Source organism: Aedes aegypti, chromosome 1 (assembly GCF_002204515.2).
Source record: "Aedes aegypti strain LVP_AGWG chromosome 1, AaegL5.0 Primary Assembly, whole genome shotgun sequence".
Classification (NCBI taxonomy): domain Eukaryota; kingdom Metazoa; phylum Arthropoda; class Insecta; order Diptera; family Culicidae; genus Aedes; species Aedes aegypti.
The window spans coordinates 59,999,955-60,019,471 of record NC_035107.1 but is presented as its reverse complement, the minus strand read 5'-3'; the positions used below and the strand labels follow the sequence as shown (position 1 = coordinate 60,019,471).

The following is a 19,517-nucleotide window of genomic DNA, read 5'->3' as shown; positions in this document are numbered from 1 at the left end:
TTTTATAACAAATACCTTATATAACGTGATACATACAACAAAATCTTAGTGCATTATTGTTTTATACGTTTTTGAGAGTTTTGGAAAATCATATAAAATAAGAAACTGGACTTGAAAGTGTAACACAAAAAAAATATGTGCTATTTCCACCTATGCATCAACACTGTTCTCTACGCTTGTTTTTTGTAAAGAGCCAGCCTACTAGATGTAAGCCTGCTACATGCAGATCGAACAGGTTGCAGAAAGCAAAAAAGATCGGATTGGGCGGTCGGTCGCCGGTCACACAACCGCGCAGCGTGTAGGCTTTTGCGGTACCTTGAGTAAATTTTTTAAACATGCCATAATCAAGTGACTGAATTTATGTTTTTACTTTTCCGTTTTTTCCTCTGTTTGCGCTGTTGATGCGAGAGCAATCCGAGCGATCGGCGAGCGATCACTCGCGAGAGCCACTCGCGAGCGTGAGTTACCGCGCGCCCGCGCGGTCCAACAGCGCGAGGGACTTGAACGACCGCAAAGAAATGTGCGCCGCGTTAGTTTTCGATAAACAGTGGTTTTGAGAAGACGCGCGCGGTTTGTGATCGAAGACAGCCTACTACGGTTTTTTCGAAGGTGAATAAGTTTGTTCGAAGAACATCGCGCGAAGTGTCCATCCAGAGCCTACTGCAAGGGCGCCCCCCCTGTTTGAGTGACTCTTCTTGAACAGACCGCCTGTGTGTGTGCGCGCGGTGGTTTTCTAATTTATGTTGCTGGTTTAGTGCATTTGAAGACCAAAGTGCACATAAGGCTTTTTTTACGCTATTGTACCCGCGCCAAGTGTGTTTTGCCTTTCGAGAGCCACGTGAAGTGTACGGCTGCAAGGCGCTTTGAAGAGCCCACAAGCCGCGAGCGCCTGCGGCATTGGATGTTATGCGCCGCGGTTGGGAATTGTCGAGCCGATGATCTGAGCCCGAACTAGCATAGTGGAAAAAAAGAGACGAAAAATTGTGAAATCGGCATAATCGAATGTGAAAATATCGGTTTCTGCTTGATTCGGCACGGGATTTAGCTGGTAAACAGTACTGTCGGTTTGAGGGACTGTCACGGTGGTCTCAAGATCGTTAGTTTCAGAAGAAAAATCGCCATCAAATCTGTGCTCGTCAGTCGATTTCTGTGCTATTCTAAACACGATAGTGAATACATCATTAAAGCCCATCCTTAGCCGAGTGGTTAGAGTCCGCGACTACATAGCAAAGCCATGCTGAATGTGTTCGATTCCCCGGTCGGTCCAGGATCTTTTCGTAAAAGGAAATTTCATTGTCTTCCCTGTGCATAGAGTATCATCGTACTTGTCACACAATATACGAAGGCAAAAATGACAACTTTGACAAAGAAAGCTCTTAGTTAATAACTGTGAAAGTGCTCATAAGAACACTCAGCTGAGAAGCAGACTACACAGAAAAAAATATTTAATTTTAAATGTGATGTAAACTGAAGTCTAGTGTAAAATTAAATCAAATTCGTGTATTTTTACAGCATCATGTAAACTTAAATGAATATACGCTTAATTTTCAATCAAAACTGGTTGACTATTACATGATCGTGTAAATTTAAAGTGAATTCGATTGAAAAATAATGGTTTGGTCGTTGAAATTTAGGTTTATTTTGATGCTCCAAATATGTGCATCAAAATAAACTTAATTTTACAACATTTTTTTAGCTGTGTATGTCCCAGTGAGTATTCTTTGCTTTTGGGAGAATATTTGTAATAAAAGATCTACAGAATTTTGAGTTACGCCCTTTTTTATTGCTTTTAAATTTGTTTAACGACAAACCGCAAGAACGTGCTCTGGAGAATTTATTGATAGTAGGCATTGATTTTTGTAGAAATCTAATTAGACGACTTTTAGAATGCAATGGAAAATAATCATTCTTGTTCCAACTGTCAACGAGTAGCAATAGCAGTAAGTAGCGATTTCAGCTTAAGACGATGTTGGCGATCATTAAAATTTGTACGCTTCATACTCTTTCGAATCAATGAAAAACTGTTGGTTTTGCAATGACATATCTGAAAAACTATCAGCATACTCATTGCATGTAACAGCATATAGTGTTATTTTATCGATACAATATAAACTTGTTACTTTGAAATTGTGAGCTGCAAAGTCATCATGGCTGCCAAAACGAAAGACGGGCTACTTAGAGTTAAGATGTTACAAAAGCGACGAGTTGAAAGCGCCAAGGAGAATCTGCTCAAGAAAGATCTCGCGTTCTAGAAAGAATCTTTATTACAAGTGGATGAAGGTAATTTCTCGGCTAGAAATCGAAAGTTATGCACTAAAAAGTTCGAGGAAAAAGGATTGGAAAATGAGGAAGAGCCTGTTATGCAAACAGCTGAGATTTTGAAACCAACAGTTGGTAGCTCTTGGTAGAGATGTTATTTCCACATGATTTAGTTCATATTATAAACGTGTGGTCCAAACAAACGTTGTATTGTTCTACGCTAACTCTCACACACATTGGCAATTTCCTTTTTTCATAGTTTTTGGACTATTCCGTTGAATGTCCATACCTTTTGTGCACACAAACACGCCGAAATACTTCACGAATACAATAGTGGAAGAACTTCCTAAATCTGGTAACCCGTTGGTGAGCTATTTCGTGACATACAAACACCATTCTATTTTTATGTATATAGATTCTGGGTTACGCAAGAGAACCAGAACGAAGGGATACTATATCCAGACCATTTAGGTAGATAATTATAGGGAACAAAGATTCCAGGCCTACTTAAACCCTTTTTAAGGAGACTATTGAAAACACTCTGATTCTGGGGGAAAATTCATCGGCAGATTCAAATTTATAAACAGTCGAAACTATAACAATTTACATTTGAAAAAAAAAAATAAAAAGTAAAAAGGCTTACCATCACCAAATTTTTATGGTAGAAAGCTAATATAATGGACCGTTTTCCCTCAAAAAATTACGTTGGTATTCCGATAGGGTTTTGAGATATTTGAGTTTTTGTGACAAAAATGATGTTTTTTAATGCAAAAAAAAAATTTTTTTTACTGTGTGTATTTTTTTTGGAATCTTTATTTAGTTGTCTAACTTTGTTTCTTTAGTTGTCTAACAATCGAACGAACCGTTTTTGCTGTGCAGCTTTTTGAATATTTTTGAACCATTTTCACATACACCTTTTTGAAAAGTTAGTCGTGACTCAACTTGAAGATTTGATATCGGAAAATGACGATTTATATGGAACTGAAAAACTGTGCAAAGTTTCAGATGTTTTTGAAATGGTCGATCAGAATCGATCATGCCTCCGTGGAATCCCTCTCATCAAACAATTGATTTCATCCATCGGAAAGTGCGGGTGAGGTGAAAATATGATACATAAACGATTTTTTTAACATAAATCGTTATGCGACTTTGGACTTTCTGGGGGAAAATTCATCGGCAGATACAAATTTATAAACAGGCAAAACCATAACAATTTACTTATTTACATTAAAAAAAAAAAACAAAAATAAAAATTAAAAAGGAGAAGAGATGTGCTAGGCATTTTTTTCTGTTTCTGTTCGGAATGAACCACTGTGACCAGTTTTCTTTGATCTTTTGTGGTATACCCGAGTCCTTTGTTTAGTGCATGTCTGATTTTGATCATGCATCGGTATTCTAGAGCGTATCAAATTATTGCTTCTACTTATAAGGTTCAAAGTCGTTTTTTGAAACTGTGAACAGGTTTCATCGCATGAGACATTTAAATTCCTTGATACAAAGAAGCTTATTTTAGAAGTTAGGAGGTCTGCTACTCCACTGATTCGGAATCGTTTCCCTCCTAGATATCGGAAGATAAACTCTTGAACTCCGAAATTACTTGTCTCATGAGTTGAAACCAACCTCTGATGCTGATTGAGCCATTTTTCCACTTCGACCTCCTCATCATCTAGGTTCTAGGACAAATAGGTGGGTCTTAGTGGCTTGTTACTCTCTTAAACTCTTCCGACCGTAACTTATAAGTATTCACAAGAACAGATACAACAAGAGTACAATATGGTAGATCTTACCCCGTAACGCACCACTAAAAGGTGATCTACCAGCGTTACGGGCCAGGCATTGATTTGGTATAGAAATCCAAGTAGGGGCCTTTTAAAGCTGATTTGCTGCTGACAAGAAGAGGAATCGCTTACCTCGATGCGAGGGAAATTACTTGCCTGAAATTGTCAAGAAAATAAATCTTCTTTGATCGCAGTACGCAGCTGAGATGAAATTTCATTTCAAATGGAGCTCTCTGTATGAAATGTCTTGATCCATTCGGTCAAGGATTTTTTTTTACTTAAATGAAACAGAGAAAGAGGCAACAGCAGGCTTGGATTGCGAGTTCCCATAAGTTTAGATGAACCTGGCACCAGTTGTTACTGAAAACCATATACTGGAAGGGCCATGTATAAAATTTTGGGCCAAAATTAAATACATGATATTAACTTTTCTAGATGTTTTCTGATGGTTTGATATTGTAAGCCTTTGGATACTCAAACGTACTTGGGTGTTACCAACCCACATTGCATTCTTACATATTCATGACCTTTTTCGTAGAGAAAAATATTTGAAAATAATTTTTACAAGATTTTGTTCATTTATCCGTAGTACATAGGCCAAAAATGGAAAAAAGAAATCAAAGAAGGCTAGAAAATTCAAGTGAAAACAATAATAATTATTTTTCTCCTAGTATTGAAGACTTTACTTTAAGCTAAACACAATGTGAACGGTACATCGGAGAAACGGCAAGCCCATCTTGATCTACACTCTACTTGTCCAGTTTTAGAACGTGTAGAAATACGACAAGTTGTCGAAGACACCAAAGTTCTAGGGCTTCATAAAACAACAAAGTTATGGTGAAAAAATGTGAAAATTACAAAATATTACTATTCACGTCAAAATTGTAAAATGTTTCATTTTCAACACCATGCGTCACTCAAATTCGATAAACATCTTGTTTTTGATTGAAAATTTCAATATTGGAACAAATTATTGTAAAAATATTTTAACTTTTATATCACATTACTCACATAATTGCAAAATTTTGCAAAAACTTATCAATGTTCCAAAATACGGAGTTTAAAATATATAGAAATTTTCATATAATAGTATGGCTCTTGTGTGACCTCCAGTAGCCCAACTGAAACTTCGCTGTGACCTACTTTTATTTATTTTTCATACTCTGTGATGAGCATGACGAGACAGTTCTCTCTGACTTAAATCACAATTCACAGAATGTATGGCAAATTTTAGATTATAATGAATTGTATAAGAAAACAACAACAATTCTATTTTATTTATACGAATTTTTTTCAGAATTTAGAATTCAGGTATCTCAAATATATACCCGGCACACTTTGACATTTGTTAGATAAAATATAGCGTATTTTGGAGCATTGATCAGTTTTCGCAAAACTTTACAACTTTTGAGTAAAGTAATATTAAATATTATGATATTTTTACAATAATTTGTCCAAAAATTGAAATTTTCGTTCAAAAATAAAAGTTTTTCTCATACAGCACATGTACATTTTAGAATTTGATTGACATATGGTGTTTGAAATGGAACGTTTTACGGCTTTGACATTAAAAGTACATACAAAACGTAAAATTTTAGTAATTTCCACATTTTTTACCATTACTTTGTTTTTTGAAGTCCTAGAACTTTATTGTCTTCAACAACTGGTCATATTTTTACACGTTCTGAAATTTTGCCGAAGACGAGAAAGCTCTAAGACGCACCCCAAAGCGCTAGAGGTTTTGTCTGCTTAAATTCTGCCTCTGGCCCAGTGTGAAAGGGTGCGTAAGATAAACACTATTTTAAGGGAGAAGAAGCAGTAATAGCTGTTTAAATTTTATGAAAAGTTAAAAATACATTCCATCATTGCGTTCGATGGAACTCAAACTCACAATCCATGGAAGTTGCAAGAAGAATTCCCGAGATTCTACAACTTAAAAGAGCTGTTGAAAGATATGTGGACTTCAAACAAAGTTGGTTTGTGGATTCTTTGGATACCAGTTTAGTCTGGACGTCAAGTTTAGCACAGTGGTAAAAAATAGTTGCTGTGAACTCAACATCAACTCGAATAGCCAACATATGCCAATTCACACAAAGAAAGAACTTTTCATGTAAAATTCAGCGTTAAATCATGCACATAAAAAGAATGTCAAAATTGTCGCAAATTTACATGACAAAAGGTGTAAAATTATATCAACATCATGTAAATTTGTGCAAATTTTGGTGTGATCGGTTAGAGTCCATCATGAATCTATACCGATCTATAGCGGAAATTTACATTATTGTAATGTAATTTTACACGATGTGTATTGTAGATTTGTGAAAAATCTGGCATTACAAAGGGAATTCATGATTTTACGCTGAAATTTGCAATGATTTTTTATTCTGTGCACTCCATCTGATAAGAGCTTTCTTTGCCGATTGACCATTTTTGCATGTGTACATCGTGTGGCAGGTACGAAGATACTCTATGCCCTGGGAATCGAGAAAATTTCCATTACGAAAAGATCCTCGACCAGCGGGATTGGAACCCACGACCCTCAACATGGTCATGCTGAATAGCTGCGCGTTTACCGCTACGGCTATCTGGGCCCCTAATCCAGTTATGTAGTAGGAGCTGTACTTTCTTTTGCTGTCAAATATAGATTGGGTGGACTTCATAGACGTGTAGAGCTTAGTTAATTTTGAATTTCATGGAACTAGATATTGAGAAACGGTTTAAGCAGAGATGAATAAAGACATAATAGTCGGGTTCGGTATGTGCACTCACTGTCACACATCTTCAAGCACTGAATTTGGTCTCTTGGTATTGCCAAAGGTACCCAAGTTTTAGGTTTGCCATAAAGTTTTAGGCAACTGCAAGGAACAGGGAGGTCTTTATTTCATCTATGGTTTAAGCTTTTCATTTGTTGTCTTACAACTATCGCTTCTTTTGCTGCTAGTAATTCATTACATACAGTACTTGTACAAAACAACAATAAATGGAAATTATTGTGCTGCAAATCATATTTTTGTTACATGCTTATATTTGCTCCGCAATGCCTAAAAACTCATGAGCCCTACAAAAATTAGGCAATTATGAAATACCTTGTTACTATAAAACTGTTTTAAGTCTTTGGACAATTTAATTGATTCATTGATCTACTACAGTATTGGACAAAACATTTGCAACTTTTTCGATTTTCCATACAAAATGACCAACTTTGGTAAGCTAGGTCTCAGTTATTTATGGACCGATTCGTATGAATTGTTTACAGAACATCAGATATAACTTGAATTTTAACATATATTTTTGAATATTTTTTCCAAATACGAGTTTATAAACAATAACAGTTTAACTAAAGTGTAATTTTCGACGAAAAATTCCAAACTATTTATCTTCAAATCTGATAGCCCTACACAAACTTCAGCAAACTTGTTCATCTCATTAAAACTTACAATTTTGCTGAAGATACCATTCAACCTTCAATATGTTTAGTTATGTCGTTTATTAAAAATCGTCAAAAAATGCGTAAAATTGACCCAAAATTCTTTTTCTAATGGAATTAAAGGCAAACTACCTAATGGTAACCTTGGATATTTAGCCAAAATTAAGTAATTGGGCTCAACTACGGAATTACGTTGAAACAACCCAAAATTGAGTTGAATCCCGTCTCCGTGTATAGGAACCGACTGATAAGCAAAGAATTCCTTTTCAAAAGGACTTATGTAACCAAGTCCTTTGCAAGCGTTCCACACACAAAAAAGAAACGGAACAGAAGAAGGTTCAAGTGTTCGTGTGTTCAAATGTCACTAAGCTCTATAAGCTAAAAAGAAAGTATACAAAGAGACCCCTTCAATGTTTGATAGATCCTTTTGGAAAGTTACGCGAGAATGTTCTTGTAACTTTTCAAAAGGAGCCATCTAACATTGAGAGAATATCTTACTTTCTCTTAAATCAATAACTGAGCCACATTACCCTCTTTTGTTGCGTTTTTTTTGTATGGAACGCTATTCAAGGACATTGTCTTTCGATTTTCAGCGAAAAACTTCCCAAAAGCTTCAGTATTTCACTGTTATAATCGAAAGAGAGCAAGATAGGCGAGATTATATCATTGTTACATAGGTCCTTTAGTAAAAAACAGTAGAAATTGATGGAGATCTTTGTTTTCTAATATCAACGATCTGAGGAGCACCTTGGTTTTCTAACTCTGACAAACGATCAACGAAGGGAAACCGAAGAGTCGATATCAAGGCACACTTGGATGAGAGAGGACGTCGTTGTCATTGCCGTCGCCGACGCCGCCGCCGTCTTAGCTGGGGATATCAAATTCACACCGCTTGTTTTTTTTTGTTTCAAATACATTCTTTACTGTCGATGACTATTGCTTGAATGGGGGAGATTCGAAGAGTGATTGGTGAAACGAACGTGCGGAGAGAGAGAGACAACGTGCTTGGCATTGGTGATTTCTGGTTTTAGATTCGGTTTTGCGCATTTTCTCGCTTTAGAGTGTCGCGATTTTTTTTCATCATCGTCTAGTGTGATTGTATGATTTTTTCAGTGCCTACTTGGATTGCAGAGTGTACATGCTAAATAAAAGTTTCTGATTCGACTGAAGAACCATTGGAAGAAAACAGCTGTAAAAGTGATCATTAACATAGTTTTCCATTCGGCTAGCTAGGGAGAGAGAGAACGAGAGATCGTGTGTCGAGAGCAAGTGAAACGCGGCGTTTAAAATCAAATTAAGATTTTGTTTTTGGGCACTGAAGTGAAGAAAACAATTGAATTGCTGTGTGTGGTTGCGGTCAGGGCGGTCGTTTGCCCAGAAGAAAGCCCTCTTGAAGCAGATCGGAAAGCTGCAACAGCATCTAAAAGTAATAGCCATCAAACGACGTTTCGAGTCATCAACAAGCAAGCTTCATTAGAATTAGAAGGTAAGTAATCTTCCCTCCAGTAACGAACGGTCAAGGTGATAAAGAAAAGTCTCTTAAGTGACTATAAATCATCTGAAGAGATCAAAAGCGGAATAAATGATTTACTTGGATTTCCTCCAGTCGACTTTCTCAAAAATACTATTTAATTCACTTTAACAAAAGTGATCTACACAATATCGAAGCTCTATGAAAAGCAGACTTATGTTCGTTTTCCGTGTGACATAGGAACATTTCCAAAAACCTGTAGGAAATTTTCAGAACCCCACTCAGTGCCGTCGGAGTCAAAAGTGGGGCCATAGTACCAAACTTTGCCGCATGGATGCTACATGCATGTATCTTTTTTCATAGGACGTCTGTCCTATGAAAAAAGATACAAAAAAGTTTGTATGTGCAAATTGCGGGGGCAATCATAAGCCTAACTTTTGGGATTGCCTTTCGCACCATCGAGGCTCGTACCAGGCAGATGGACGGCAACGTTTTCCGTGGCCGGAATTCCCCAGGCAGAATCTCGAACAAGCTAATTTTCTTCCGTCGTTAATATTTAAACTTATTTGAAAGCTGGATCCAAACTTTTTTGTTTATCGTAATGATCGACTGGATAGAGCATGTGATGGAGTTGTGGTGGAATGAATCATCATTCATAGGAGTATAAAACATCAACTGTTTTCGTCATTTTAAACTACATTTTTTGAAACTTTAGGTGTTCCTGTTGAAACACAGCTTGATAAATATACTTTTATATATGCCCATTTGCTTTTTCTATGCACTGGGCAGCAAGTTAATTTGCTTCAAACTGACTTGCGGAAATTGACTCGCAATATGTCAAAATTATTTGTCATTGGTAACCTTAATGCCAAACATCACTCATGAAATAATTCTCAAATCAAATCCAACGGCAGAATTTTATTTGATGAGTGCTCTTCAGGATATTTCTCAATTCAATACCCTGATAGCCCTACTTGGTTTTCCTTTTCTAGAAACCTTTCTACGATAAATTTGGTCTTAACCGGCTCTAGTCACCTTTGTAGCCAACTAGTTTCTCATGCTGATTTTGATTCTGATCATGTCCTTGTTACATTTCAAATATCCCATGAAACGATTTCGGAATTTCGGAATTCCGGAATCGAATAAAAGTACAATTTGTGGTTTCAACTTCGCGTACTAGCAGGAAACATAAAATGAGACTTCAATCTTCGGCTAACTATTAGTTTTTTAAATCTGGGAAATGCCTTTTGGGAAATACATCGCCCAATCTGTAAATTTCGCTGCCACATATGAGATTATGCCACCGACGGAATTTACGTCTGGTGGAGTTGCAATTTTTTCTCCTACCAGCTTCCGCATGAAAAATACCACTTTTTTGCGCTTCAATCTTGGAGAAAAAAAAGTTAAGGTGCGCCGCTTTGCTCGACTTGCACCACTGAAGGAGCAAGTGAGATGCGGTGTTTCCAATAGCAACGGGCGGCGGCGCCGCAGTTTGTTGGTCGTTGCCGTGGTGATTACGTGGGGTGTAATTAACCTGACACAACTCCGGGTGTATGCACAGGGTGTGCTCTGTTTGTTGGGTATTCGCGACGGTGGAGGAATATGTGGGGTAGGGTGGACCATAATTATCAAATTTCTCAAACCATAAGTTACACTTTTCAAATTTATTCATTTGGAGCCCTAGAAGCTACTGTGAAAATAAAAACTGAGCATTTTTAATCTTCTGGACATTTAAACAAAAATTAAAAGGTGAGGGTGTAACTTAAGATTTTTTTAGTTTGATCATTACGGGCCACCGTAATGAGGGCCCTAATATTCACCATACAGCTACCAACTTGCTGGAGCACCGCGCTAGATGATGATGATGGTTAATGGGCCTGGGCGCAAGACGAGTGGAAGGAAGATTGAGCGCGCTACATGGTGTTGTTACTTAACTGGGTTATGAAGATTTTTGTTTGAGCGAGAATTGTGTTGTTGTTTTGGTTCGAAGCTTCGTGTTCCCTACCAAAGTCAGTCAAAGTGTGAGTGATCCAAACCCAGGGATGTGGGTTATTATACAGTTTCGGATAATTGAAATCATTAGTCGTGATGAGAGCCGAATGTAGGTCTTGGCGATGATTGACAATCTTAGGTTTTTGGCTAGGTGGATTTTGGAAAATTGCCCAAAATACAAAACATCTTTTCGTTCTTTATGAAGTTAAGGTGAAAATGAATCGAAGCCAAACCTGAAATTTCCAAAAGCACGGATCTGGAGAACCGAACATCCGTTCAAGCTGAAAACTTAATCGATTAGTCACTCGAGTCGAGTTCAAATGGGTTTTCGGTTCTCCAGATTTGTGCTCTTGAAAATTTAAGGTTTGGCTTCGATTCATCTTCGCTTTAAGACACTAATGGAACAAAATCTGTTCACCGCATCAGCGTTCTATTAACACTTTAACAATTATTAATTAAGAGCTTTGTTTGTCAATTCGTCATTTTTGCATATACATATTACGTGCCCATGGAGGAAGAAACCCCGAGCAAGAATGGCTAAGCGTGCATACCATATTTTGGTATTATATTAGGTATACAGGTCGGACTCGATTATCCGGAGTATCGATTTTTTTTTTCACTCCGGATAATCGAATCACTTTCTGTGATAAATGAACTTAAATATTATCTTTTCTCATTGTTTTATTTATATGATGCAGTGACTTAGCCAGAAATTATTTCTAAGAACATTAGGGGTCTTGGGAAGAAAAAAATTGTTTTGGCCAGCATACACAAACAATCCTTTTTATCCCCTGACTTTTTTTTTATTGATTTTATCCCCTATCTTGAAAAGTCAAGACAATTTCCATACCCGGAACTTAGTCGGCAGTATCCACACTCCTTGCGCTGTATGTCAAGCAACAAGCTAACCAAAGTGAACTTTGGCCATTAATTATTTAACCCAATCACACAGGCAATCCACATGAACTACAATGTCCATCAAAAGATTGGAATCGCTTCACAAACTTCTGTTTTGAATATAGCCACAACATCTAAAAAAACATAATATCATTCAACTTACGATCTCCAATGACCCAATTCCCTGTCATTTCCAGGTTTCACAAAATAGTTCAAGGTTCAACAAATACAATAATTTTATATGGCAAAAACAGAATATTGACAAATTTTAAAGTGTTTTGGATTCAACAGCAATTTATAATTTTCTAGGCGCATGCTGAAGCTACCCGACCGGTAAATTACAACAAAATTATAGCACAATTATATCAAGATTTAGAGAAACTAAAAGTAGGTTGGAGCACCTTGTACCTTTTAATTTCGCCCTAAATGCTTATCTTTGACAGATTCGCGTATTTTGACTACCACATTCAGTCTTCTTCAGTGTCAGTTACTCGAGTAACTGAGACTGCTAGTGGTAGTCGAATTCGCGTATCTGTCAAAGATAAACATTTAGCGCGGAATTAAAAGGTACAAGGTACTCCAATCTATTCTTTAGTTCATCTCAGAGGATTCGAATACATTAAACAGAGATATCAAGATTTGTTACAAATAACAAATTTTGTTTCATACTTGTTAGAAGCACTTTGAGTTGAAGGAGGAAGACATAACATAATTGAAACAAAATCAGTTATAATAACAAAGGCTGTTTCGAATTGTTTCAATTTGTAATATATTAAACATCAAAGCTCTGGTATCGACTGAGTGCCTTGCAAACAGGAAATGTTAAATACTCTTCCTGAAAAAAAAAAAAAAATCCTGAAATCCTGAAAAAAAAGAGACTAAACAGGAATCAAAAAGAGACCAAACGTTGATCAAAAAACGAAGCAAGACCTAACAGTAACTGTGTTAGGTAATTAATAAAGAAATGAGTTTAATATGATCAAACATTTCTCAGAGAATATTTTTTAAACTTGTTTTGGAAATTTATCGTAACCTTCCGTGTAATAATTTCTACAGGTTAGGTGAATGGATAAATAACTTTATTCGAGAGATTTTTTCTTCAAAAGTTCATTCGATAATTATTTACTATAAAATCAAAGAATTTTCCTAAGGAAATTCTCAAAAAAAAAAAAAAAAAATGGTTTGGGTTCTCAAAAACCTGGTTTTTCCAAACATTACCAAAAACAATACCTCAGGGATCCCAACAAGAATTGTTTCATATATTATTTCTGATATTTTTTTTTTCAAGGAAGCCCTTAGTCCTCCAGGTTTTTATCCGATGATTCTTACATCAGTTTTTCTAGAACATCCTCCAAGACTCCCGTTCAAAGCATGTTGGAATATTCAACCAGAAACTACTTCAGATGTTTCCAAGGACTTCCCAGGATTTTCTACAAAATTGTATTTCATAATTTCTTGAAGATTTCAACTAGAAATTTCTCTAATGGTACCTTCAGGAATTGTTTCAGATATTGCTCCAAAGATTTCTTAGAGAAGTCATCCAATTTTTCTAAGAGATTTGTGAAACAGGCTGCCATAGAAATTTCAAGCATTTCTCCAGGAGTTTTCCATGTATTTCTCCAACGAAATGTGAATGAAATTTTCCAAACAGCTGAGAAATTATCGAAAAAAAAAAAATTGCAACGTATTCCTAAAGCAAATTTTATGGTAACTTATGTTAAAACTTGTGTAAGTTTTCTAGTCACCTATGATGAAAAAGGATTTATATATTCCTTTAGAACTCACTCTCGAGGATTTTTTTTTCTATTTTTATTAACGAGATTAACGAGACCCTGGGCTAGGTCATCTCGGGACCAACACCTGTACTTCCCTCTTGGAAAAACAAAAAATAGGATTTCATTGTCACTCAGGAAATGTGTAGGAATAATCGGATGATTTCATGAATAAAAAAAGTTGTAATGTTAACTGGTGTGGATCCTTAAATGATCTCTTGAATATTCCATGGGTATTTTTGAGTAATTCTTGAGCTTGAGCTTGAGCTTGAGCTTGATTGGCCGCCCGTGGATGCTACTCCAGTATAGCCAGATCTGCTGCACTTACACAAGGAACCAACCGAATGACTGTTTGGGACTAACAGACACCCTCAGTGTATAACTGCTGGTGATCTTCTATTTTTAGGCTATAATGGCGCCTGCCACGTCAGAATGCAGACCAATGTGGGGAAGGGGGAGGAAATGATGTTGCCCTTATACTGGCCCACTGTAGACCGTGGAGTCCGACTGCATCTACGCCAGTTCATGCGGAAGTGTATGGATTGGGGGAAAGGCATGGCAGAGAGGTTTGCTTTTGTGGTTAGCAAACTGCCTATGTATCAGGCGTAAGGAAAGGCATGCGCGTGGAAGCATGGAAGCGTTAGGGAAACGGTTTCTTGTCCGTCTCTGGTTCTAGCGTTTGCTATGAACGAATAGTTTGAGTGTGATAGATTTAGAATGAAAGATAGAAGGAATAATGAGAGATATACAACTACAAAGTACGAGGAAAGGGACGGGCCTGGAATTGAACCCATGACCTTCTGCTTGTGAAGCAGAAGCGGTAGCCATCAGACCACCAACCCCGTCTCCATGGTTGGTTGGTTTGACTTTATTAACGAGATTTTTAGCCCTGGGCTAGTTCATCTCGGGACCAACGGCTTTACTTCCCTTCCGAAGGAAGTCGTCACTATAACTTTTTAACGTCATAAGTGACTATGTCGGGGATGGGATTCGATCCCAGGTCCTCGGCGTGAGAGGCGAGTTTTCTAACCACTACACCAGGTCCGTCTCCACCCCGTCTCCATGGGTATTTTTGAGTAATTCATTGAAAAATGTTTGTAAGAACTTCAGTAATTTTTGGAAACTCAATAATGAAACACAAGTTGAATTTAAAGAAATATTTGAAATGTTCGTAGAAATGGCGAAAAAATTCTTGCCGGATGCTTGTAAAAAAAAAATCCTTGAACGAATTTTACCAAAAACACAGCAATTACCTTTGCGGATTTTCTTGGAATAAAAATTCAGTAGGAATCTTTGGATCTCTAAGAGTAACGACTGGAGAACTCGGTTGAAAAGTTAGTGAAAAAATATCTAGAGCAAGTCCTAGGATAGTCTTTGGAAAACTTTTGAAAGTAATCCCTGAAAACATTACTGGAGGTAGTAACGATGAAATGCTCAAGGATTTCCAGAAGCTAATTCTGGAGGAATTCCTTTAAGGTGATGATGAATCGAAGCCAAAACTCAAATTTCAAAGAGCACGGATCTGGAAAACCAAACATCTGTTCAAGCTAAAAACTTAATCGATTGGTCACTCGCTGGTGGTGACCAATCGATTAAGTTTTCAGCTCAAACGGGTGTTCGGTTCTCCAGATCCGTGCTCTTGAAAATTTGAGGTTTGGCTTCGATTCATCTTCACATTAAACGGAAATTTCTGGAGAAAACCCTGTATCAATTCCTGATTGTATTTTAGGATTGTGCGATATTTGCCAGAAAACCATTTGCCAGAAAACTATTCGCCAGAATGAAATTCGCCAGAAAGTACCATATGCCAGAAAACCATTTGCCAGAAAATACCGTTCGCCATAAAACCATTCGCCAGAATGCACCATTCCCCAGAATAGACCATCCCCTAGATTTTTTTTTCAGATAGTTCAAATTTGCAATTGTAGGAGAAATAATAATGCCAGAGCGTTTAGAATTTTTGTGAGAATATTTTTATGAAAACTGCAGGGTCTCTTGGACACCATCTCCAGTTAACTTAGTGAAACAGCTTCAAATATCCGTTTTGGGTATTGTGGTTCTAGTACTCTAATTGTTGGACTAGGTACACATGGCTTCCTTACGGTTAAAAAAATATTGAATTCGCGAATATTCAACGATCAACATTAATATTTGATGCAGGACGGATAATAAAGTAAGGTTTTTTTTATATATATGGTGTTCCTGTAAAATGGTATTATGGTTTGGAAGACTTCACTAGAGATTCACCCTTCTTTTCAGCATAAGCTGTTCTTCAAAGTTTTGTTGCTTCTTATGGACTAATTCATTGAATATTTACGAGATTTCAATATACTTCGCAACTATTATTATATAGATGTTATAACATGAGATTATGTTCCTTTATAATTAAATCCCTTACGATTTTCTTTCTGAACTTTTCAGTTTCAATAAAATGTTTTTTCCAATATTATTAAGTTTAACAGGAAATTATGGTTTGGAATATATCACAAGTGGTTCTCCTTTCTTTTCATTATAAGCTGTTCTTTAAAGTTTTGTTGCTTCTTCAGGGCTAGTTCATTGGATGTTTACAACATTTCGATATACGTTGCAACTATTTGTGACGTCTGTTCGGTAAAGTACCGTCAAACGGGGTATCTTGCAACAGGGGTGAAACTTGCAACACTTCGACATGTAAGGACTGTTCATTTTATAAAGTGGACACTTTGTTTATGCTATATCTTTTTTATTTATTGATAAAATCGTAATCGGTTTTCTGTGTATCGTTGACCTATTATTCTAAAATGCTATGAAAATATAAAATCTTTGAAAATGCTTTTGGTTGAAGAGCTAAATAGTTTTTCTAAAAACTCTTAAAAAAAGCTGTCCGTCAAAGTTTAACATTATTTTTCGCAAAACAAAAATCCTTATTTTTATGAACAAATTGTATGTTTGTATCCTTAACTATTCTACTAAAGGTAAAGCTTTAAAAGTATCAATTATATTCCACCATTCTATGACATTAGGTAACTTTAGTGATTTACCCATTTATGTCCAAATTTGCTGATACACCATCCTTTCACTCCCAGCAAAAGAGAAAAGTAAAAAGCGTGTTCAAAACTAGTTTGGATTACTAAAGAAACTATATTAGTATAAACGAAAGCTAAATCGTGAGATTAAACTACAGTCTTAAGTATAAATTTTACTGTTTATGGTAGTTTTACTAAAAAGTCTCATACTTTTAAAATCATGTACGCATATTTATCGATCTACAGCAAATTGTAAACAGTTTTCTCCGAATTTTTCAATTGGTAATCTCAGAATAACATATTATGAAAATAATATGTGGAAAATAAAATCGATTTTATTACAGCAGTGTTGCCAATTTTGATGATTGTCAATGTACTTTGATAGGTCTTCTAAGAATAAAACAATTGTGTTTCTGTTGTGCTTTGAATGTGACGTGGGGACTTACTAAGTAACTCTATGAAGGCGTAAGTTATTTTTCATATTAATACTATATTAGGACTTCCGTCAGGACGTACTTTTACACGAAAAATTCTACTCATATCAATTCCCATCAAATTTAAAAAAAATTCTTTAAAAATATACGGGAAAATTGATTTTATTATATCTGTAAAATTGTTGCTCCAAAAATAAATTGATTTTTTCCATCAGGCTTCTGATTGATGATGCTTTCGAAGAACAAGCCTTTTTTGAAAATAGAAAATATAAATTATCGAATTTTCCAGCCAATTTCTTACAATCATTGATTTTGATAACCTCAAAAAATCGACCGATCTAATCGTTGTTCGTGTGAAATTTAATTATTTTGGAGAATTTTTATTATCACAACATTGTACAATACTAGTCGAACGATGTGCAAAAAACCGATTGAAATTTCATTGATTAATAAGAAAGATACAGCATGCACAAGGTGTTCACTTTATCAAATGAACAGTTCTTAACCGAATAGTCATTTTGTTCAGCATTGAGTTAAATTATTATGATTTATTCCGCTGTTTATTGACCTTAGGTATACAACAGAAGGTTTTGACAAGGGTTTGGGTATCGTTTATATTTTGGTTAGTTTGCTGGAGGTGAAAATCATATTAAAATTTGGATTGTATAAAACTAATGTTGAAAAACGTTCATTGTACCACACAAACGGTAGAAATATGTCATTCTAGGCATTTGCTATCAGTTACAGTACTTAGTAGTGTACAAATTGACAATATAAAAGTTTTGATATATTTTTGCTTAAACACTATAAAAATTCAAAAACGTTTTTGACTACCCTTGTATGGTAACTTGTAACAGCAATTTTGATCTCAATTGTTTGATATTTCCTGCCGTTTGTCATCGAAAACACATGAAAAGGCAAAATTGAACATATATTTGTACAGTAACATTGAAATGTTTGTACCTCAATCAATTCAATACACTTTTTGTATTAGTTTTTGGAAAATTTAAATAAATCGTATTATTACTAGATTTAACTGTCAAGACTTATGATATGCTAGAATTTTCCAGTGTGGACACCCTATGCAATGCCAATGAAGTTTTCAATCAAATTGGTTCAATACTCATAATTCAATCAATAATATTTAGTTTTCTAAGAAAAAACTAGCCTGTTTCTGATAATTGTCATGCTTTTACTGTAGAAAATTATTAAATGACCATAATAACACGATAAAGGATACATTTTTAATAGTGTACTTTAGGTAGCACTGTGGGTTGTATGACATTTGCCAGAAAACCACTTGCCAGAAAGTCGTTTGCCAGAATCAATTTGCCAGAATGGATCACTTGCCAGAAAACCATTTGCCAGAATGGACCATTCCCCAGAAAGTCATTCCCCAGAAAGACCATTTCCCAGAAAAAAATACTTCATTACTATGCTATGCGTAGCAATACTTAGGCGTGTCAAATCCTTCGAATGATTATGCTTTTGAGTGTACGATATATATGGAAATTATTGTTATGCATGCAGCTAACAAAAGCAATGGAAGTTATATTAACAATACTGTCTCATTTCAATTTTCAATAATAAGAGTATTTAGGAACAAATCAGAAATAGACTGGTAACAATGAAGATGTCTGCAAAGGGAATTTAAGTGAAATTAAAAAAAAAGCAAAAATCGGAAAAAAAAGTGTCACTGACAATCCTAAAAAAGGAGCTGTATTGAAAGTGAGTCGATCATGGAATGCTAACAATGACCTTTTTGCAATTCCGTTGCAAATCAATCAACTTTTCATTGAGAAGTTGATCAACATAACGGCCTACTTTTCCCACCAAATAAAACAGTGCTGAAAAGTGCTACTTTTCAGCACTCTTTTCAGTGCTGAAAAGTAGCACTTTTCAGTACTGTTTTGGTAGGCGTCAACCGAATAACCCAGTGTCCTAGTCTCTTCATGCCATGCTTATTGTTCGCGGCGTGTGAGTCGAGACGAGTCGTTCTCACCTCGGGTGACGTGCTGCGACTAATTTTAATCAAATGGAAGCGAGTCGACACCTCACCGACTAGTCTTGCCTTACATGCCGCACAGAAAAAGAACAATTGCATCTGATTCTTGAGTTTGTTCTATGTCTGGCGTGAGGTGAGAATTGTCGGTGTGCTGAAGCGAGTTGACAATTCTCGACTCGAGCGAAGTGACTTTCCATTTGGTTTACACGGCGAGTCACTTCCCAGTAAACACACCATCGTATATGATGGTATATAGGAGTACAAAGGTGGAGGCGATATACGTACAACTTGCATGCAGCCTTATGGCGCATGTACGTATATCGCCTCCACTTTTGTACTCTTATGCACTATCATATACGAGTTTGTGTTCACTGGGTTCACTAGAGTCTACATCCGTTGTGCGATCAGGCTCCGACACAGGTTGGGGATACTGATGTGGGGTCGGATCGTTCAGCATTTGTAGTCACTGTGCATTCT

General features: G+C 36.2%; 1 protein-coding gene across 5 annotated transcripts in view; it reads left to right on the top strand.

Annotated features, from left to right (window-relative positions):
* Positions 1-532: 532 nt before the first annotated feature.
* The window catches only part of LOC5564154, a 133,318-nt gene continuing 114,333 nt past the window's right edge, over positions 533-19,517 (top strand). For 2 of the 5 annotated variants that reach the window (XM_021857586.1, XM_021857606.1), the window contains exons 1-2: positions 533-609; positions 8,578-8,950. The gene's annotated coding sequence lies outside the window, so the exon portion shown is untranslated. Of the gene's footprint in view, positions 610-662; positions 1,049-8,555; positions 8,951-19,517 lie in introns of those variants that run through there. The other 3 variants (XM_021857600.1, XM_021857590.1, XM_021857593.1) reach the window with 3 other exon arrangements.